Here is a 19,130-nt window from a genome sequence, read left to right as displayed (position 1 = left end):
ATGTGTGGGGTACTGTTCCCACTAATGGAAAGGCATTGAGGAATAGTATCTGACCAGCCATGACTGTTTATGAGGAAGCTTTCTGGGGCTGGATGTATGAAATTTAAATTAAAATTTAGGACTTTGACTTCACCATGTTCTAATCAAATAGCAAACTTTTTTTGTTAAAAGTCAGATAGTGAATCCTTTCGGTTTTGTGGGTGATACAGTCTTTGTCACAATTAAATTCTGTTACAGTGCAAAAGCAGCCACAGACAATGGAAAAATGAATGGGCTAGCTGGCTGAGTTCCAATAAAACTTTATTTATGAAAAAGGTGGTGGGTCAGATTTGGCCAAAGGCTAACCCCAGAACCATATATTGACATCAATCAGTAATATACAGAAGATTAAATAGCTGTCCTTTGCAAGGGCTTAATATCTGGGGGAGAATCGGAGCTCATGGATGGAAATTTTTGCCTAAGCAAAGGAAGAACCTTGGAGACTTCACACCAACATACCAGAAGAGTCTAAGACACCAGTATGAAAAAGGCTTAGTACATGGGATTACAGGGGCATTTATCACCAAGTCTAGGCAGGGGATGAAAGGAGCCTAATTTGCATTTCAGGATCCTGTCTGTTTTGGATACATTTCTTTCAACCCCTTGACTCACTCCTGACCAGTACAGATCATCCCAGATTTTCTCTTACGAAAGTGCTTTTAGCCCAAAGAATTCTTCACTCCTAGTGTCGCTATGGCAAAGCTTAATTTCAGTTTATAGGCAAGGCTCATAGCCATCTTGGGAGGGTTGACGGTGGACACCCTGCATCTCTTCCTTTGTTCTCTGTGTACCATTTAGTCTCTGAATTTTTTACTTTGGAGCATATGAAATGTTTCAACTCCAATTATCTCCACAGGAATAAGGACTTTGTCCTCCTCTTACATTACAGTTCAGAGAGAACTGCATATCCATTGTGGTGGCAAAAGATTCTTTCAAAGAGGGGAAAGAAAACTCCCTACAAGAAGAGCGTTCTCAATAAATAATTTCTCCCAGTATTTTCAGTTATTGCATTTAGTATCCTTTGCTCAAAAGAAATCGCAGAAAGAGTTCAGTAGAAAAATGCAAAGCTTCTCATTTTAATTTCAAGCACTCTTAAAAAGCCCTAGAGTCATTGTCCTAAAAACAGGGTCCAAATGCTACTCATCTTGTTCCCCACCACTCCCTCTGCTTCCAAGTGTTTCTCTGTCATTTTCCATCCATTCTCTTGAGCAAATCAATCCTTCAGCAGGCAAGTAGCATCATTTATAATGAATTCTTCTGGGAAGGGTGTTTATCTCACACCTAGACAATGGTAACCTTTCCAGTGGCTCCTCCATTTCTGTCCTGATGTGCCTTCTTAGAGTTTCAGTTCCTGAATATGGTATCGAACAGGGAGCAGGATAAAAGGACACAGAAGAGCTCTGCATAATAGATGCACTTAAGAGTCTGAGATACTTGCCGATGCATAAGACAAATCTCCAATGTTCCCGTGCTCGCACATTAGAATAATGTCAGGGAAAGTGCAAACTCACAAGACTGAGTTGGGAAAGATTTGAGATTGTACCTATATTACAAAGAAATGTTGAAAGGTTAACAGATGCCCAAGTGGTCAATTTAGATTAAAATACAACTCTGATGACAGACATTCGATATAGAAGTCAATAGACTTGGGCTGATTGAAGTAACTAGCACATCAGGACTTGAATCTTAACAGAATGCTTCTCTACCCACACAAAATTTTGCATACATATATATTTATAAATACATATATTTTATAAATTACGTGCAAAGGTATATATGTAAGTATAACAAGTAGGCTATGTTTTTTTTTTAATCCCACACATTGTTTTAAAATGGACCAAAGGAATCATCCCAAACCAGTAACAGTACCAAGGAGTGATTTTTGTCACTATAGGCTTCTATATTTCCAAATGTTCTTTAGTAAGTAAATATAACTTTTATAATAAAAAAAATAATCAGCAGTAGTGGGTGGCTCAGTCAGTTAAGTGTCCAACTCTTGATGTTCAAGTCTTGATCTCAGGATCGTGAGTTCAAGCCCTGTGTTGGGCTTCATGCTGGGTGCGGTGCTTGCTTAAAAGAAAAAAAAAATAGCGTTAGTAAAAACCCTCTTCTTCATTGCTTTTCTTAATCCTTATGGATTTCATTTCATCCTCAGGGCTAGTGGTACTTTTATTAATCGCATGTTACTTAGCAAAAAAACTAAAACAAACAAACAAACAAAAAAAGCTCAGGAAAGGAAATGATCCTGGGTTCACACATAGAGAATGCAAACCCAGGTCTGTCTGGCTCCCAGCTGTGTCACACAAACCCCTCTCTGAAGAGTTAGGTCCGGCTCACACACAGAAGACCAGAGGGACAAGTTGTGTTACTATACAAATTGCTTACAAGCTCTATTATTTATATTTCTCCAACCTAACTTTGTATTTTAATTAAATAGCAGATTTGATGGATATGTTCTGTATATGTCTTATTGCTAAGGAACTCTGAGGAAAGAAAAGAGGTCAGCGTATTTTAACAGTTCTGTTTTGAGCAATGCTGGTGACAAAGGGGGGAAATCAATAAAGAAAACTGTGCATTAGGAAAGAAACACTGGACTAGTGGTAAATCAGAATGTCTTAAGCAGAAACCAGACAAAACTGGATCTACTTAATGCCTTCCCACAGTTTTTCAAAGCCCATGTAACAGAATTAAAGGGGAAATAATTTATATTGGTTTGGGTGAGAGAGAGAGAACTGATTTCAACCATTTCTTGTAAATTTGTGCTTGTACCCAAGAACTTCTGTCCTCCCCTTCCGGCCAGCAGCCTCTGTGCTCACTGGGAAAGTGCAAATGTGCCCAGTCAGGAGGAAAGAGCTCTTAGCTTGCAGAATATCCAGGAGCAAGGTACCAGAGAGCCAATCTAATAAGCCTGACACCCAAGAAAGGCAGAGTCATCTGAGAGCTTTGGAAGTGTCCCAGGAATGTGATGGGCCTTTGAACTAGTTGACAGAAACTGATTTTATTTTGTTTGCTTTACAATGACACACTAACATATAATGTGGTGTGTGTGATATGATTACATATGTGGTTTTGTATGTGATGTGTAGTGTGTCCATGTGCAAGACAGATATTGTGTACATATATATGATGTAGTATATGTGCGATTATGATTTGTGATTGTGTGTGTGTAAATATGATGAGAATCTATATCAGAGACAGAAAGCAACTGCCCCTCTACTCAGTGAGGGGAATACACTGCAGCAAGAGACCAACGATGACCAGCAATGCACCAAAGAGCAGGACAGGGCAGAGACAGGGAGCAAGGGAGGATTCCCATTGGGAATCAACAGAGCCTTTGACTGCAGGAAACACAACCAGATCTGGATTCAGAAAAAAACAGTTCTTATGTAAATTACAGTGAAACTAAACATTGGTCTTCGCCTATCAGTTTGATCAATATTAAAAACAGTGATAATATTGAGGGCACCTGGGTGGCTCAGTGGTTGAGCATCTGCCTTTGGCTCAGGTCATGATCCCGGGGTCCTGGGATTGAGTCCGGCATCAGGGTCTCACCACAGGGAGCCGGCTTCTCCCTCTGCCTATGTTTCTGCCTCTCTCTGTGTGTCTCTAGTGAATAAATACATAAATCTTTAAAAAAAGATTAATAATATCTAATTTTGGCAAAGGTATATAAGCCATTTGTACACATCTGGTGGGAGTGTATCTACGACATTTCTGAAGGGCCATATATAATGTATATAATGGGCCATTATATCCTATAATGTAAATCATGTACATGTTTAACTCAGCAATACCTCTTTGGGGAAATGAAATATCATAGAAAGGAATATCACAGGAATCAAATATCATAGGAAATGAAGGGATGACTGTGGAAAGATGTAAGTGAAAAAATATTCTTTCCAACACCCTATGTAATGGGAGGCAATGCCCATCACTGAAGGATCTATTAAATAAATAACAATATTGCTGTTGGAAGGATGAGTTGTAGGTCTGGAAATAATTACCCAGAAAAGTGACCAATATATGGTGTTAGGTAAAAGATCACATTGCAAAATGGAAAGTGTTGCATCTTCTGTTTCAGAAAAAAAAAATTACATTTACATTTATAGAAAATATTTGGAATGATCTATAACAATATGTCAACAATGGGTTTTGTCTGGTAGGTGATAACATTGCCAGAGAGGGGAGAGAATTGCATTTTCTACTTTATATGTAGTCATTTAATTTCTACATTTGGGGGGAAATAACAGTAAGGATTTTGCCATTGAGGAAAAGAAGGAAGTTTTCTCATACACTATCGTAGAGCAGACTCAGTCTTTCCATTTTTGATCTGAGACCACAGCCAGATTACTAGGCTACACAAAAAACTGAAACATTGCATTCTCCAGATTTCCAAATCTGTTTTCCGACTGATTCGTAGCCTGGTACTTCCTGAGCAGGCTGTGCTCCTGCAACCATCTCTCTGCAAAACGGAGCTGCTATGCTAGACAAGCAGGAGACAAGTCTTTTTCTGAGAGCCCAGCTAGCTAATACGCACTGACAAATAGAAAGAAAAGAAGAGCTTTGGCTCTTTAGGACCTTATGGATGGTTTAATTTGCTCCAATAGTAAAAATGAAAGCAAAGGGTAAATATGCTCTTAAAACAAAACCACCAAACAGCATTAAGAATGCATGCTACTCAGCGTACAGATGTACAGATCACCTTTTTATATATAGCAATAATGTTTAGATTTCAAAGTGTATAGTAGAATAATGAAGCAGCATCCTACATCCAACAATGCTGTAGCTCTATCCAATTGCTTGGGGCTTTGTTTTCTGCCTGTGACTTGCTGAAATAGAGCCTTCATCATTTATCGCATGTCTTGCTTTCACAAAGCACACTACCATAGCTCTCCTGTCTGCGAAAAAATGGCTTTTATTACAGGGGAAAAGACACTGCAAGCCATAAAAGGTTTCATTTTCTATCACAATTTTTCCGAAGTTATTATGAATTTAATATTTTTCTGATGGCCTAACAATTTTCCAAGTGGGTTTTTAAAATTCTTTTATTGATCTTTAATCACTGTGATTTCCTAAAACATTTTCTCTTTCTCTCTCTGCCCTCTCTTCTTCACCATCATCACTTCTCATTTCTTTGTAATCTATAAATAAAATCCTAAGTATATTAGACTCATTCTATTTAAAAGAATTCTGGGAGAAAAGCCTTTTGGAAAACAAAGAATTATGTAGGCCAACTCTATAACTTAACCTGTTTTGCAAATTCCCCCCATTTGAATCTGGATTGCTTATTAAATGATTATGCATCCACATTTTCCTTTTTCTTGTGTATAAAAAAATAAGTAGGAGGAGAGAAGGAAGACCTTGAGACAATTTGCAAATTAATGGCAATTGAATCAGGAACCCTAATTCTCAGTTACAAACAAGGACTAATCCACAGAAATTAAAAAAAAAAAAAAATCCTGAAAACAGATAACTTCCTTGAGGGAAAACATGCAACTATTAGCTCGTGCTAATTTCTCTGACAAGACTATTGGTCAGGTTTACCTGGGATGCAGCTTCTTTTTCTTGGGTAAAGACTTCTTTAATCTTCCTGACATCAACATTTTGTCAGTGACCTGAAGGAGGACATGAGGAAGCAGTAAAGCAAAAGTAAATAACTATAGCCTCATATACAGAGTCTGGAATTAAAGGAATGGAGCCAGAAAGACAGTCCATATGGTCATCTCTCTTTGTATATGTTCACATCACAACAGGAAAATATGCGAGGTGCCTATAGGTGCATATTTTGACACCAGACAAAATACATGGCAAAGGATTCTGAATTAGGTCTAGCTCTTTGACTTTGAATCTTACGTGACCTTGTAGCTGGTGTACAGCAACTCTCAGCCTCAAGTCTCTCTCAGTTGCTTGGAATCTTATTGTGGAAGATTCAAACACTACAGAGACTTAAGGAGACTGGAGTCTCTTTCACATTTCTAGTCCCACACCAGGGGACTACTGATACTTTGGCGTTCAGGACTTTTCCATCTCACCACATAGATATAAATACAGAAAAACATTTCCTTTTTATTGTATTCGTAGACTTCTACAGCTTTGGTGATCGCTTCTACAGCTTTTACAGCAAATTATTGCCCACTGTTGGTTCCCCTCGCTGAATGGGTAGCATACATGGCTGCCCACTGCTATGTGATTTGTGGTCTCTCCCAAAAGGTACATTTGAGACCGTGGAAATTTGCATATGCAATTGGAACACCCCAGATGGATCTCAAGCAAGTTGGAAATAATGTGATGTGAAAATTTGGGCATTGTCGTATGAATGATGGTGCTGTTCTCTGAATAAGGGAGCCACAGAGAAGGGCCAGTACTCCATTTACTGTGGCTACATAATAAATTACCCCAAAACTTAGTGCCTTACAATGATAATGAAATTTAACGTTTCCTCACATGGTTCTGGGATTTAATTGGGCCCAGCTGGGCAGTTCCCCTTCAGGCTTGCTCAAATGTTTGCCGGCAGAGGGTGGCTCACTCACTCATATGTCTGATACTTGGGCTGGAAAGACTAGAACATCTGGGGATCTTCTGACATTTTTCTTTGTCCATTTGATATATCCACATGATCTCTCCAGCATGGTGGCTGTAGAGTAGCTGGACATCTTACCTGATGGCTCGGGACTTCCAAGGTACATATTCCAAGGGAGAGCAAGTCATGTACAAGCTGCATCCTCACTATGGGCTAGCCTTGGAAGTCACACAACATCACCTCTGCTGCACACTGTCAGTCCAAACAGCAGTCACTGAAAAACAACATTCAAGGGGAGAGAGCATAGACCCCCACCTCTTGGTGAGAGAACTGTCTCAGTTTAAGAAGCACATGGGAAGTGGGATATATATCTAGCCATTTTTGGAAAACACAGTCTGCCACAGCCAGGTTTAAGAACGGCAAAATGAGCTCGTAGAGATCATGTCAAAATTCTTGTGAGCTGAAAATTATTATTGCCACTATTAAAATGACTACTTATTTAAAAATTCTCACCCAAACTACTGGTGAATATGAGATGATTAGTATTGAAATTGAGTTATAATTATGCTTTTATTTGTCATTAAGGGGAGGTATTTTGCCCATCTTCATGTCACTTTAATCAGTATATTAATAACCATTTATATGAATAAAATTCATTGATCCCTGCTTCTCAGAGCTTTTTTTTGCATAACCTTTTGCGAAGACAATTACTGAAAACATGTAAAGTACAGTATAAATAAGATTAATGGGAAGACTTTATTATAAATGCATCAATAAATTGTTCATAGTAAGCCTAATTTCCTTACCTTCAGGGAATAAAGATCTAAGAGGAGAAAATAAGACTATAAAACAAGTTATTTATTCAGAAAGCTGCAAGTTTCTGGGAACCCTGTACTGTAAAAAAGCAAAAAACTCAATGAAGAATGGAGTTGAAATAAGAAATTGACCAGGCAGAGATTTTTATCTGCATTTCTGAATTATTTATATCAAACTGGTCTCTGTTATTCGGTTAATACAATTCAAAAATGCAAAAAGTTATTAAAATGCTCACATTTTCAATAATTATGAATACTTGAATGAAAATATGAGATTTGCAATTATATGAAAGCTAATGTGTTAATTAATTCATGGCACAATTTCTAGTTATCAAGTGTTTCATCAGCTACTGGTTGTTATACCAAAAAAAGGCTATATCTACTATATTAGGTTAAAGTTAACTGACCTATATAATGAGGCATTAATAGCCACGGCATGCCCTTTGCCGTCAAATCTGTACAGTTTCCAATGAAACAAAATAGTTTTCCTGTTGAATATCAAATCCTAATCTTCATATCTGGCACAAAACAGGAATCAGACTTTCAAAGGAACTAAATATCACAATACTTTAAGTATTCATACCAGAACATTCTAGACTAAACATTTCACCTACCAGATAGCAACAGCACAAATAGCCAGTTTATTTTGGAATTAATTATTTTAAGTCCTATGATCTTGGGGGGAAAGAAGGTTCTAAAATCGTGATGCCAAAATTTCTGGTCAGCTTGAAAATTTTGCACGTGCCAGAAACCTAACTCCGTGTCCCTTGAAAATGGAATGGATTGGTTCACATAATTGAAAGATCCAGGATAACCCTTCCTGTGAAGTTGGTGTCAGCAACTCGGGTGACACAGTCTCCTGCTCACTGTATATATTGAATACTGTCTGCCTCTCAAGGGAGATCATCCAACACCATGACTTAAAATACCGACCTTTAAAGCACTGCAGCAAGGAAGGAGAAGAGAGAGGGAGAGAGGCAGGAGAGGGAGAAGAGGAGGACAGAGGGAGGAGAAAAAGGAAAAGGGGATAAATGCAATCAATGTGCTAAACCTGTGATAACTTTTGAATCTGGATGGTAAGAATCTAGGAATTCATGACATGTTTGCCCCTGATTTTGTAAGTTTTTCCAATTTTTTTTTAAACTTAAGCTTTAATTTGTGAAAGATTGCTTCAGAAGGAGGAGGGAATAAAATAAGAAAGGAAGAAGCACTGGATCAAGGAGACAAGACCCACACAGAAGAAGGGTGAGATCCAAAGATGACTATGCACAACCGACGTGGGGGGACAAAGATCAGAGCAGAAGGATCTGTATCCCAAAGAGCAGAATAAAGGGGCACAGGGGAAGGAGTGACAACTAACAGATGCTCAGACTTGTGAAACTATTTAGGGAAAGATTCTTCAATGTGTACAGCAAATCTAGTGAAGCATTTGGAAAAAAGTAAGAGTGGGTATATAGGGGATCCAGGGACTAAAAAAAAAAAAAAAAAGGCAGTTTTTAATTTCAAGAAAGAATTTTTAAAAATATAAGAAAAGAAATGTAATCATGGTATAACAGTAGCCTATTCAGTAAATAAATATATATTTACATAATAATAATAATAATAATAATAATAATGTAAAGACTGATTTTGACTTTACTAAAATTATGGCTATTACTCATAGTAGGAAAAAGAAAGGAGCAAATTTGGAGACTGGTAGAAAGCTAACTCAACTATCATAAATGCAACTCAGTAGAAAATATCTAAACTTCGGAATCAAGTGAAAAACAGTATACTGAAGTTAATGTCAGAAGAGAGAGCAAAAATTGTTAAAAGCAGTCTACTTAGAGGTAAAGAGGAACAGGACAGGGTGCTGCCATTTTTTTATTATTTTATGACTATATGCATATATTCTATTGCACTGACATTTTTTTAAATGGGAGCAAACATTTTTTAAGTTGATGAAACAAAAAAATAAAATTTTACATGATCTTTAAAAATTTATTCTTGAAAACGTCTAGCTCATTTTTATGCATTACTTCAGGAGTTTAAAAAATACAAAACACACTAGGCAAAAAATGAGTCTTAATGTCTGCCTTTGAGCAAAGCAGAAGGCATGGTCTCTAACACATCACCATTAAGGCATCCCTAGGCTTGGAAAAGAAGCCATTCACTGAGGGCTTTTAATTTCCCATAGGGGAACTCAAGTGGTCATCAATAAAAACCGTATTCTGTTACTCATCATCAGGGAACTACAGATCAAAACCACAATTAGATACTACCCCACACCTGTCAGAATGGCTAAAATTAACAACACAGGAAACAACAGGTGTTGGTGAGGCTGTGGAGAAAGGGGAACCCTCGTACACTGTTGGTGGGAATGCAAACTGGTGTAGCCACTCTGGAAAACAGTATGGAGGTTCCTCAAATAAATAGAAATAGAGCTACCCTATGACTCAGCAAAAATACCACTAGGTATTTACCCAAAGGATACAAAAATACTAATTCGAAGGGGCACATGCACCCTGATGTTTATAATAACACTATCAACAATAGTCAAATTATGGAAAGAATCCAAATGCCATCAATGGATGAATGGATAAAGCAAATGTTGTATATAGATACAATGGAATATTACTCAGCCATCAAAAAGAATGAAATCTTGCCATTTGCAGCAATGTAGATGGAGCTGAGTGTATTATGCTAAGCAAAACAAGTCAGTCGGAAAAAGACAAATACCATATGATTTCACTCACATGTGGAATTTAAGAAACGAAACAGATGACGGTAGGGGAAGGGAAAAGAGAGAGAGAGGCAAACTGTGAAACTCTTAACTATAAAGAACAAACTGAGGGTTGCTGGAGGGAAGGGGGATGGAGGATGAGCTAAATGGGTGATGGGGCACTTGTACTGAAGGGCACTTATGATGAGCACTGGGTGTTACATGTAAGTGATGAATCACTAAATTCTATTCCTGAAACCAATATTACACCATACATTAATTAACTAGAATTTAAATAAAAAATCTGCAATAAAGCGAAAGTTTAACTTTTAACCAAAAACCAAAAAAAAAAAAAAAAACTTATTCTAGTAAACTAGTTAGCCAACTTGTAAAGTGATTTATATAAATCTGTGAAAGCAGAATAGATTTGAATTAGGTCTTAGAGAGAGTGTGATCATTGCAAGTGTGTCTTTCTGAATCCTTTTAGGATTTTTAGTAGTTATAGAATTGTGGGATCCAATAAAGAGTGGTAGCATGGAGCTTGATGAAAGAGAAACCACAAGATCTGTGTTTTGACACCAACTACACAAGCAACAGTAGTGTGCATCTTACAAGTTATGAGCCTCAGTTTCCTGGTCTGTAATTCCCTTCAAGTTTGAAAACACTATGATTTTGGATTGATTCTCTTTTTTTAAGATTTTATTTATTAATTCATGAGAGAGAGAGACAGAGACACAGGCAGAGGGAGAAGCAGGCTCCATGCAGGGAGCCTGATGCGGGACTCGATCCCGGGTCTCCAGGATCACACCCTGGGCCAAAGGCAGACGCTCAACCGCTGAGCCACCCAGGTGCCCCTGGATTTGATTCTGACGAGAAATGCCAGTGTGACAGTGTGATGTGAGTAAGAAGTAAAAGGCTGGTTATTGTTTTACTTTGTTTTCATTTTAAATTTAGGATCATGCTGATTTGGTATTACGAACGTTCAGAACTCATAAAGGGAATATGTTATATATATATAATGAACAACCTTCACCCAGGCAAGAAAAGAACTAGAAGGGCTTTTCTGAAGCCAAAAAGTAGCAAAACAGCTTGTCCTTTAAATTCCAAGTACCTTTTGACATGAAGATACAACAAAAAGAAAAAAGAAAAGAAAAAAAGAAAAAACTCTAAAGGACAAGAGAAAATAATGACCCTGTGAGAAAGGCTATTTGATCAGTCGAATAGATGAGGTCAAAACATTCACTTACCAGAGTCTATCTACTTGGCCTTGTGTTGCAAGGACTCAGAAAAAAATATTACCCCATCTCATGTGTATGAGATGCAGGGAAATAAAATAAGTCAACGGAACAGCAGCAGAGTTTGGGGCCACGCTGAGAATATCTCTAGGCTTTATTTGACTTCATGGTCTCTTTTGAGCTACAAACGAGTTTTCTTCGTTTTTCCTGACCGCTGCTCTTCTAGCTTCTCTAAGTATGTACATCCCTCCTCTAAGCGTATGCAAACATCCATTGCAGACAGAGTCCTGGAGGGCATAAGAGGGGGCACATGTGGCATTATGAATGGGGGCAGGAATTGTAACCAAACAGGCAAGAAATAACCCCCAAGTCAAATGTCCCTGTCTGCTCATTTCTCACTAGCATGACCCAGAAGACAGAATTATTCCTTTCTCTGCTTTTTGAGTCCCAAAGTCCTTTTTAGGGTTTCCTCTGTTTCACCTCTTATTGATACCTTCCCTGATTCAGGTCAGTGAGCATATAAGACCACCTGTGGGAAGATGCTTTCCCCCACCCCAAAAGAGACATATCTAGTCAGTCGATCAGCTATAACACTACTGGGAATGAGGAATAGGAGGAAATCACAGAAGAGTTAGTGTTTGTTGGTTGTTTACTAAGTATCAGACATTATGTTAAGTGACTGTTATGTCATATTTGTCTCATTATTCCAAAATGCTTAGGTCCCACTGCTGGAGGTCACCCAAATCGAAGGTGGTATGCACAGCACCCGAATGCGTCTCTGTCAAGCTCCAAAAGCCCCAGTGTGCTTACCTCTATGCGATAGTGATTGCAAAAAAGGTCAGGGTATGTCACTGCAATAGTCTATTTACCACTCAGAGCACATGGGGGTGGGTGATGGCTTAAAAGAACTTTACATGCTTAAACAGAGTTCACAAAGCTCACCACCTGGTATGTTGTCATCAACACTAGTTACTTAGTTCACAAACCTTAGCTACATAAAAATCACTGGAAAACGTATTTGAAATAGATTTGTAGGGGGCACCTGAGTGGCTGACCAGTTAAGCATCTGCCGTTGGCCCAGGGTGCGATCCCGAAGTCCCAAGATCCAGTCCCACATCGGGCTCCCTGCATGGAGCCTGCTTCTTCCCCTGCCTGTGTCTCTGCCTCTCTCTCTCTCTCTGTGTCTCTCATGAATAAATAAATAAAATATTTTTAAAAGAATAAATTTGTAGGTTCTTCTCCAAAACAATGAATCCAAACCTGTGGGAGCAGGACCTGCATTACCAGCATCTTTAACAAGTTCTACTGGTGATTCCTGCATAGATGACCCTTGTCCCACAAGTTGAGAAACACTTACTGAACATCTTTTGACAGATTTTTCCTCTAACCCAGCCATTCTCAAAGCGAAGCCCCCAAACTGGCAACACCAGCAGCATCTGAGAACTTGACAGACGTGCAAATTCTCGAACCCTACTCCAGATCTTGCTGAGTCAGAAATTCTGGAGATTGGGCCCAGTGATCAGTATTTTAACAAGCCCTCAAGGTGATTCTGATGCTTATGAAACAGTGAGAACCATTTCTGCTCTAATCCATCCTGATCCTGAATTTTCAGGCCTGCTCCACATTTCCAATATCATGGAAAAGCAAGCATCCAACACCTTCATGGTTTTATCCTGAGTTTGCAACCAATCCCACCACTCTCTGGGCAGCTCAGTCCCTCATCTTTGGACTGTCTAGTCAACACTGTTGGTTGTCTACCCAACATCCAGTCTTTTCTTCCCCTTTCTCAACAGAACCCCACTGTTGTTCAGCCATATACTCCATTTTTACTGGAGTATGATCTGTATTACAGATCAACCAACGTGCCAGTTAACACATGACCCAGTGATAGCTCTTGGCCAATAGATTGGCATGTGATCTGTTTGTCCAATCAAATTAAAGCAAATGAATTATATTCTTTGATCAAGGAGAAGGTTTCTTTCTTTTCTCTGTTGCTGGGCATAAACAAGGAAGCAAGCAGCACCTGTTGCCAACAACAACTTGCTACCGTAAGGGGAATCACCATCAGGACAGCAGAGCACAGAGTTAGATAGACCTCAGGCCCTTGAAAATATCAGTGAACTCCAATCCAGATTCCTGCTCTTGGGACCACCACCTCCCTCACATCTACATGACTAGTTCTGTGAGATAATGCACTTACTCATTATTTAAACTAGCTCCATATTCATAACCAAAACTGGTCATTCCTAAAAAACAAACATTCTCTAAGGCCCCCTCAGGTTGATTCTCCTTGGATTCCTCCCATCATCATTTGGTCCGCAGCATTCAGACTCCTGTATCTGAGGGACAAAATTCCCTGAAGAGACTCCTTTCTTACTGACCTGCCTCTGGTAAGTTACTGCACTTGTGCCTGGCTTTCTCAAGCCCCCAGATTTGTGCAGTATTAATGTATCTCTTCTCAAGTTTCTTATGTTCCCTAAACTCTGATCATTTTCTCAAAGTTCCTCTTAATGTAAAAATTAGGGTCATACTTTTGATTCATATTTCATGATTTTGGGGAAAAGCAGAAAGTCTGAGATACTACAAGTTGGGTTGATCCAACTGTGGAAATGCTATAAGAAACACATTAGCGGGATCCCTGGGTGGCGCAGCGGTTTGGCGCCTGCCTTTGGCCCAGGACGTGATCCTGGAGACCCGGGATCGAATCCCACGTCGGGCTCCCGGTGCATGGAGCCTGCTTCTCCCTCTGCCTGTGTCTCTGCCTCTCTCTCTCTCTCTGTGTGACTATCATAAATAAAATTAAAAAAAAAAAAAAAAGAAACACATTAGCTTCATCGTAAGATAAACCAGACTGTACCTGGAAATCCAAACCCATATAACCACTCAAATGTCTATTATTGAAAACATACATGAAAGGTTATTTCCTTAAGACCAATTTTCCCCCAATAAAAGAATGATTTTACTTCAGGGTTTTAATTTCTCTTTGGAAACAAGAAGTAGAGAATTGCATTTTGTTAGTTTGGAGCATTTTTCTATTTTTGGCCTCCCATGACTTGGAGAATTTTGTCATGTACAGTGTATAAATCTCTCTGCTAAGATAGCCTGGACACTGGAGCTGCATATAATTTGAGATGGGAAACAGGATACATTTTAACCAAACCCATAACGTGGCCTTGGATATCATTAATGTTTTGTTTTGAACAATTGCAGTAACTTTGGGGAGCAACATCAAAAAGCACTGTGTCTTCAGTTAAAATGCCCATCAGTGCCTTTCAGAGTAGGATGGATAAGGAAGCCATCAACAGACCCCATCGACACATTGCTCTAGTGCTCTGATGGCTTCCTCCAGGAAGCACTGCAACAAACCCAACTTGACTTTTAAACACTTGTGGATTAAAAAAAAAAAAAAAAAATGCTAAAAGACTAAAAGACTGTAAGGTAGAAGAATTTCCCAATCCTGTTAGAGCCCTACACTAGCCATGTTTTCCACCCAGTCCTGCTTTGAGGATTATGGGCATAGCCAACAATAAAGTCACATCCTGTTTCCCTCAGTTATGTTTCCTTTTATTATCTCCTTTGGGGATATTCATGGCATATACCCTCAGGGGGAGAAATTACCACAATTTGGGGCCTGTTTGGGGGCTTTCCTGGATTCTCTATGTACAATAGCATATTAGAGACATCCTAAAACTCCAATTGTCAACATAAATTCTATGTTAACAGGATATCACACCATCTAAAAATATATGAGATGTTCTATTAACCAGGAAGAGCAACATAACTAACATATCTACCCTGTTCAAGTAAAATAGCTCCTGAGATTTGGTGACATCCTGAGTCACTATTCTGGGAGGCCTGGTGGCTCAGCGGTTGAGCAGCTGCCTTTGGCTTAGGGAAGTGATCCCGGGTCCAGGAATCAAAGTCCCACATGGGGCTCCCTGCATGAAGCCTGCTTCTCCCTCTGTCTGTATCTCTGCCTCTCCCTGTGTGTCTCTCATGAATAAATAAATAAAATCTTTTTTTTAAAAATTGTAGATTCTTTGTGAATAACCCAATGAGTTTGAGATTAGCTCTAGTAATAAGGGAATTTAATAATTTTTTAAGGAGGTACAAAGGGCACAGACTCTGGAAGAAGACACCTCTAGGTACAAGTACTGGTTCCTCCATTAACTATGTGATCATAAGCAACTTATAGTACCTCTGTAGGTATTCTCATCCTCAGTCTAACATCCTAAGGTTGTTTCAGGGATTTGAGATAATATTTGTAGAGTACCCAGTTCAGTACCAAGCACATTGGACATACTAAACAAACATTAGATCCCTCAGCCTTCTTAAATTCAAAACCGATACAAGGATCTTTATTATCTGGAATATTGTTGTTTTTTTTTTATTTTTATTTATTTATGATAGTCACACAGAGAGAGAGAGAGAGGCAGAGACATAGGCAGAGGGAGAAGCAGGCTCCATGCACCGGGAGCCCGATGTGGGATTCAATCCCGGGGTCTCCAGGATCGCGCCCTGGGCCAAAGGCAGGCGCTAAACCACTGCGCCACCCAGGGATCCCTATTATCTGGAATATTGTATTAATCAAACTACATATTCCTAGTTACGATGGAAAACTACTAAGGTAATCATATGAAATATTAAAATTCCTTTACCCCAAACTCTGCTATGTCTATTAGAATGTCCCTGTGCATAACAATACTTAATTGGCATTTTGCCTAAATAAAAAAAATTGGCTCTTTATCATTCTTCCCTCATCTAGTCCATTCTTCACAATTGAATGTAGTTGCTGTGAATATCAGTCTGCAACACTATTGTGAGGAGAGTCCTGTGTTGTGTGACAGAAGGTTTATCAGTGTTCACTTAACAAATGAACATCTTGGGGGCTAATCTCTGAACTCCGTGAATATGTTACCTTATATGACAAAAGAGACTTTACTGATGTGATTACATTAAGGATCCTGAAATATAGACACTACCCTGGATTATCCACGGGGGCCTAATGCAATCACAAAAGTTCTTAAAAGAGGGAGGCAGGAGGGTCAGAGCCTGAGAAGGCGCTGTGAGGATGAAGCAGAGGTCAGAGTGATGTAGCCTGGCCGGGCAAGGAATGCAGGCAGCCTCTAGAAGTGGGGAATCGCAAGGGAATGGATTCTTTCCTGGACACCCCAGAAGGAACACGGCCATGCCCACCTGGTTTGATGTTCTGACATCTAGAATTTTAAAACAATAAATCTGTGTTGTGTTATGCCACTACATTTGTGGTAATTTGTTATAGTAGCAATAGGAAGGAAATGAATACATTAGATATCATCAAAGTTAAAAATCAATGTTAAAGAAGTATAAAAGGCCAAGCTACAGACTGGGATCAAGTAGTTACAATGCATATATCTAATAAAAAGCCTGTACCCAGAATATATATAGAAATCTTGCAACTCAATATCAATAAGACAACCCAATGTAAAAATGGGCAAAAAAATGTTAACAGATACTTACAGAAGAAGTTACCTGCCTGCTTATAAACGTGTGCAAAGACACCTAAAATCATCAGTTATGAGAAATGAAATTTAAAGGCACAATGATATCTCACTGCACACTGGTTAAAATTTAAAATAGAATACCAACTATGGGCAAGTATGTGGAACAACTAGAACTCACAGACAATGCTTACAGGAATATAAAATGGTACAACCACTTTGAAAAACAGTTTGTTGATTTTTTTTATAAAGTTAAATATATATTTGCCCGTAGCCCAGAGATTCCACTCCTTGGTATTTACTAAGGAAGGAAGGAAAAGGAAGGAAGAGAAGGAGGAAGGGAAGGAGGGAGGGAAGGAAACAAGGAACCATATGAGCCCCAAATTGGAAACAACCCAAATACTCATCACTAGGTTGAACAGGCACACAGAATGCAGTAAATCCATACTATAACATGCTACTAAGCAAGAAAAAGAGAACAAACTGCTGATATAAGCAAAAACACGAGTGAGTCTCAAAAACATTATGCTGAGTTTAAAAAGGGGGGGGCAGCCACAAAAGGGTATATAAGATACAATTCCATTCATATGAAATTTTAGAAAAGACAAAGTAATTTAGAGGGAAAGAAAGCAGATCAGTGGTGGCTTGGGGCTGGAGGGTGGTGAAGGACTCATTGCAGAAGGCAGGGGGTACTTTTCACAGTAATGCAAATGTTCCATACCTTAATTGGGACGATGGTTAGACCAATAACACATATTTGTATGTAAAACATAACTTCATGAGATTGGTCTTTAAAAAGTCATAGTGATGAATCCAACTTTGGGAATTGGAAAAATGAATGTAATACATATTCCAACTCATGGGCGCCATAGGGAGAGCAACAAGAACAGGATGTCAGTAGGTCCTATGGATGAGTAGTTGGATAAGCCTTGGTACTCTGCCAATGGGACCAGTGTCATGGGCTGACATTCGGCATTGTTCAATGTCTGACAAAAATTTTCTAATGAGAGGTGGTTAGGCAATATGTGAGAAAATCAATTCTCCCCTTTTGGGGAAAAATAGGTTTTAGATAGGAAAGTGTTATCCCCTATACATACCTTGTACATCAGAGGGCTGAACAGAATGGATTTGAAGGAACTACATGGAGATACAGTATGGAGGAGAGAATTTTCTGGAATTGGTTGAATAGTCACAGCTCTCTAAACCAAAACAAATAAGAGCACAGTCTTCATCAGAGCCTCAAGGATCCTCCACTTACCGTGTGACTACTGCTTTGAAAATGGACAGCCCTGCGTTGCAAAAGGCTCCCTGCTGATTCCACAGTAAGTGAATAAATATATTACTTCTTATTGGTATTTATCTGAACTGGCTAAAGACAATGTGGGTGTTGTCTCTTGAATCGCAGTACAAAAATTTGTATTTAGGTTATGCAGTTGTACAAAGATGCATCACAGTTCACCAGAGAAGCTCTTCTTAGGGATAAGGATACCCAGTTATTTCATCAGAAGTTAGAGGAATGAATGTATATGTCTGTGTGGGCCTCTTAACCCAGGGCTAGCCAAGCACTCTTCTCTTGGAAACCTGTCTGCCAAGACTCAAGGGAATGACCAAAACACTAGCAAGCGTTCCTAATGCTGTTGATGTCCAACTTCATCCCGGCCTTTTCCACCCTACCAGTGAAGAGGAAGAATGAGAAGGTCACTACTCATTCCTTCACTTAATTAATAAAGGAGAGTCAGGTAATGTTGAAGTTCAAAAAGAGTTGTGTACCTAACCACCAGGATAGGGGTGGTTTAGGGAGGCACAGTAGACTGAATAACAGGTCCTCAAAGATGTTCACATCCTAAGCTTCAGAACTTATGAATACATTTCTTTATATGGAAAAGTAGACTTTGCAGATGTGATTAAGGTAGGGACCCTGAGATAAGGAGATTTTCCTGGATCATCTGGCCAGGGCCAGATAAGAGAGGAGCAGTAGAGTAAGAGTCAGAAGATGAGGCAACAGAAGCAGAGTAGTGTGCTTTGAGGATGGAGGAAGGGGCCACCAGCCAAGGGCAACTGGCAGCCACTAGAAGGTGGAACCCCAAGGAAACAGATTCTTCCCAGGACCCTTTAGGGGAAACACAGTTCTGTGGGCACCTTGATCCTAGTTCATAAGATCCATTTTGGACTTCTGAACTCCAGAATCATAAGATTAGAAATTTGTCTTGTTTTATGGGATGCCTGGGTGGCTCAGTGGTTGAGCATCTGCTTTCTGCCCAGGGATGATGCTGGAGTCCCGGGATCGAGTCCCACATTAGACTCCTTGTGAGGTGCCTGCTTCTCCCTCTGCCTATGTCT

The 19,130-nt window shown here is 39.3% G+C and overlaps 1 long non-coding RNA gene across 1 annotated transcript; it reads right to left on the bottom strand.

The window, feature by feature from the left end:
- Positions 1 to 326: 326 nt before the first annotated feature.
- Positions 327 to 18,047, bottom strand: LOC144318057 (uncharacterized). Its single transcript, XR_013383914.1, has 4 exons — positions 17,888 to 18,047; positions 6,698 to 6,833; positions 5,584 to 5,654; positions 327 to 2,109 (listed from the first exon to the last, which is right to left on the bottom strand). It is a non-coding gene; the product is annotated as an uncharacterized LOC144318057 (long non-coding RNA).
- Positions 18,048 to 19,130: the final 1,083 nt, after the last annotated feature.

Source organism: Canis aureus, chromosome 8, assembly GCF_053574225.1.
Source record: "Canis aureus isolate CA01 chromosome 8, VMU_Caureus_v.1.0, whole genome shotgun sequence".
NCBI lineage: Eukaryota > Metazoa > Chordata > Mammalia > Carnivora > Canidae > Canis > Canis aureus.
The sequence above is the reverse complement of the archived record's forward strand: the minus strand, read 5'-3'. Positions and strand labels throughout refer to the sequence as shown.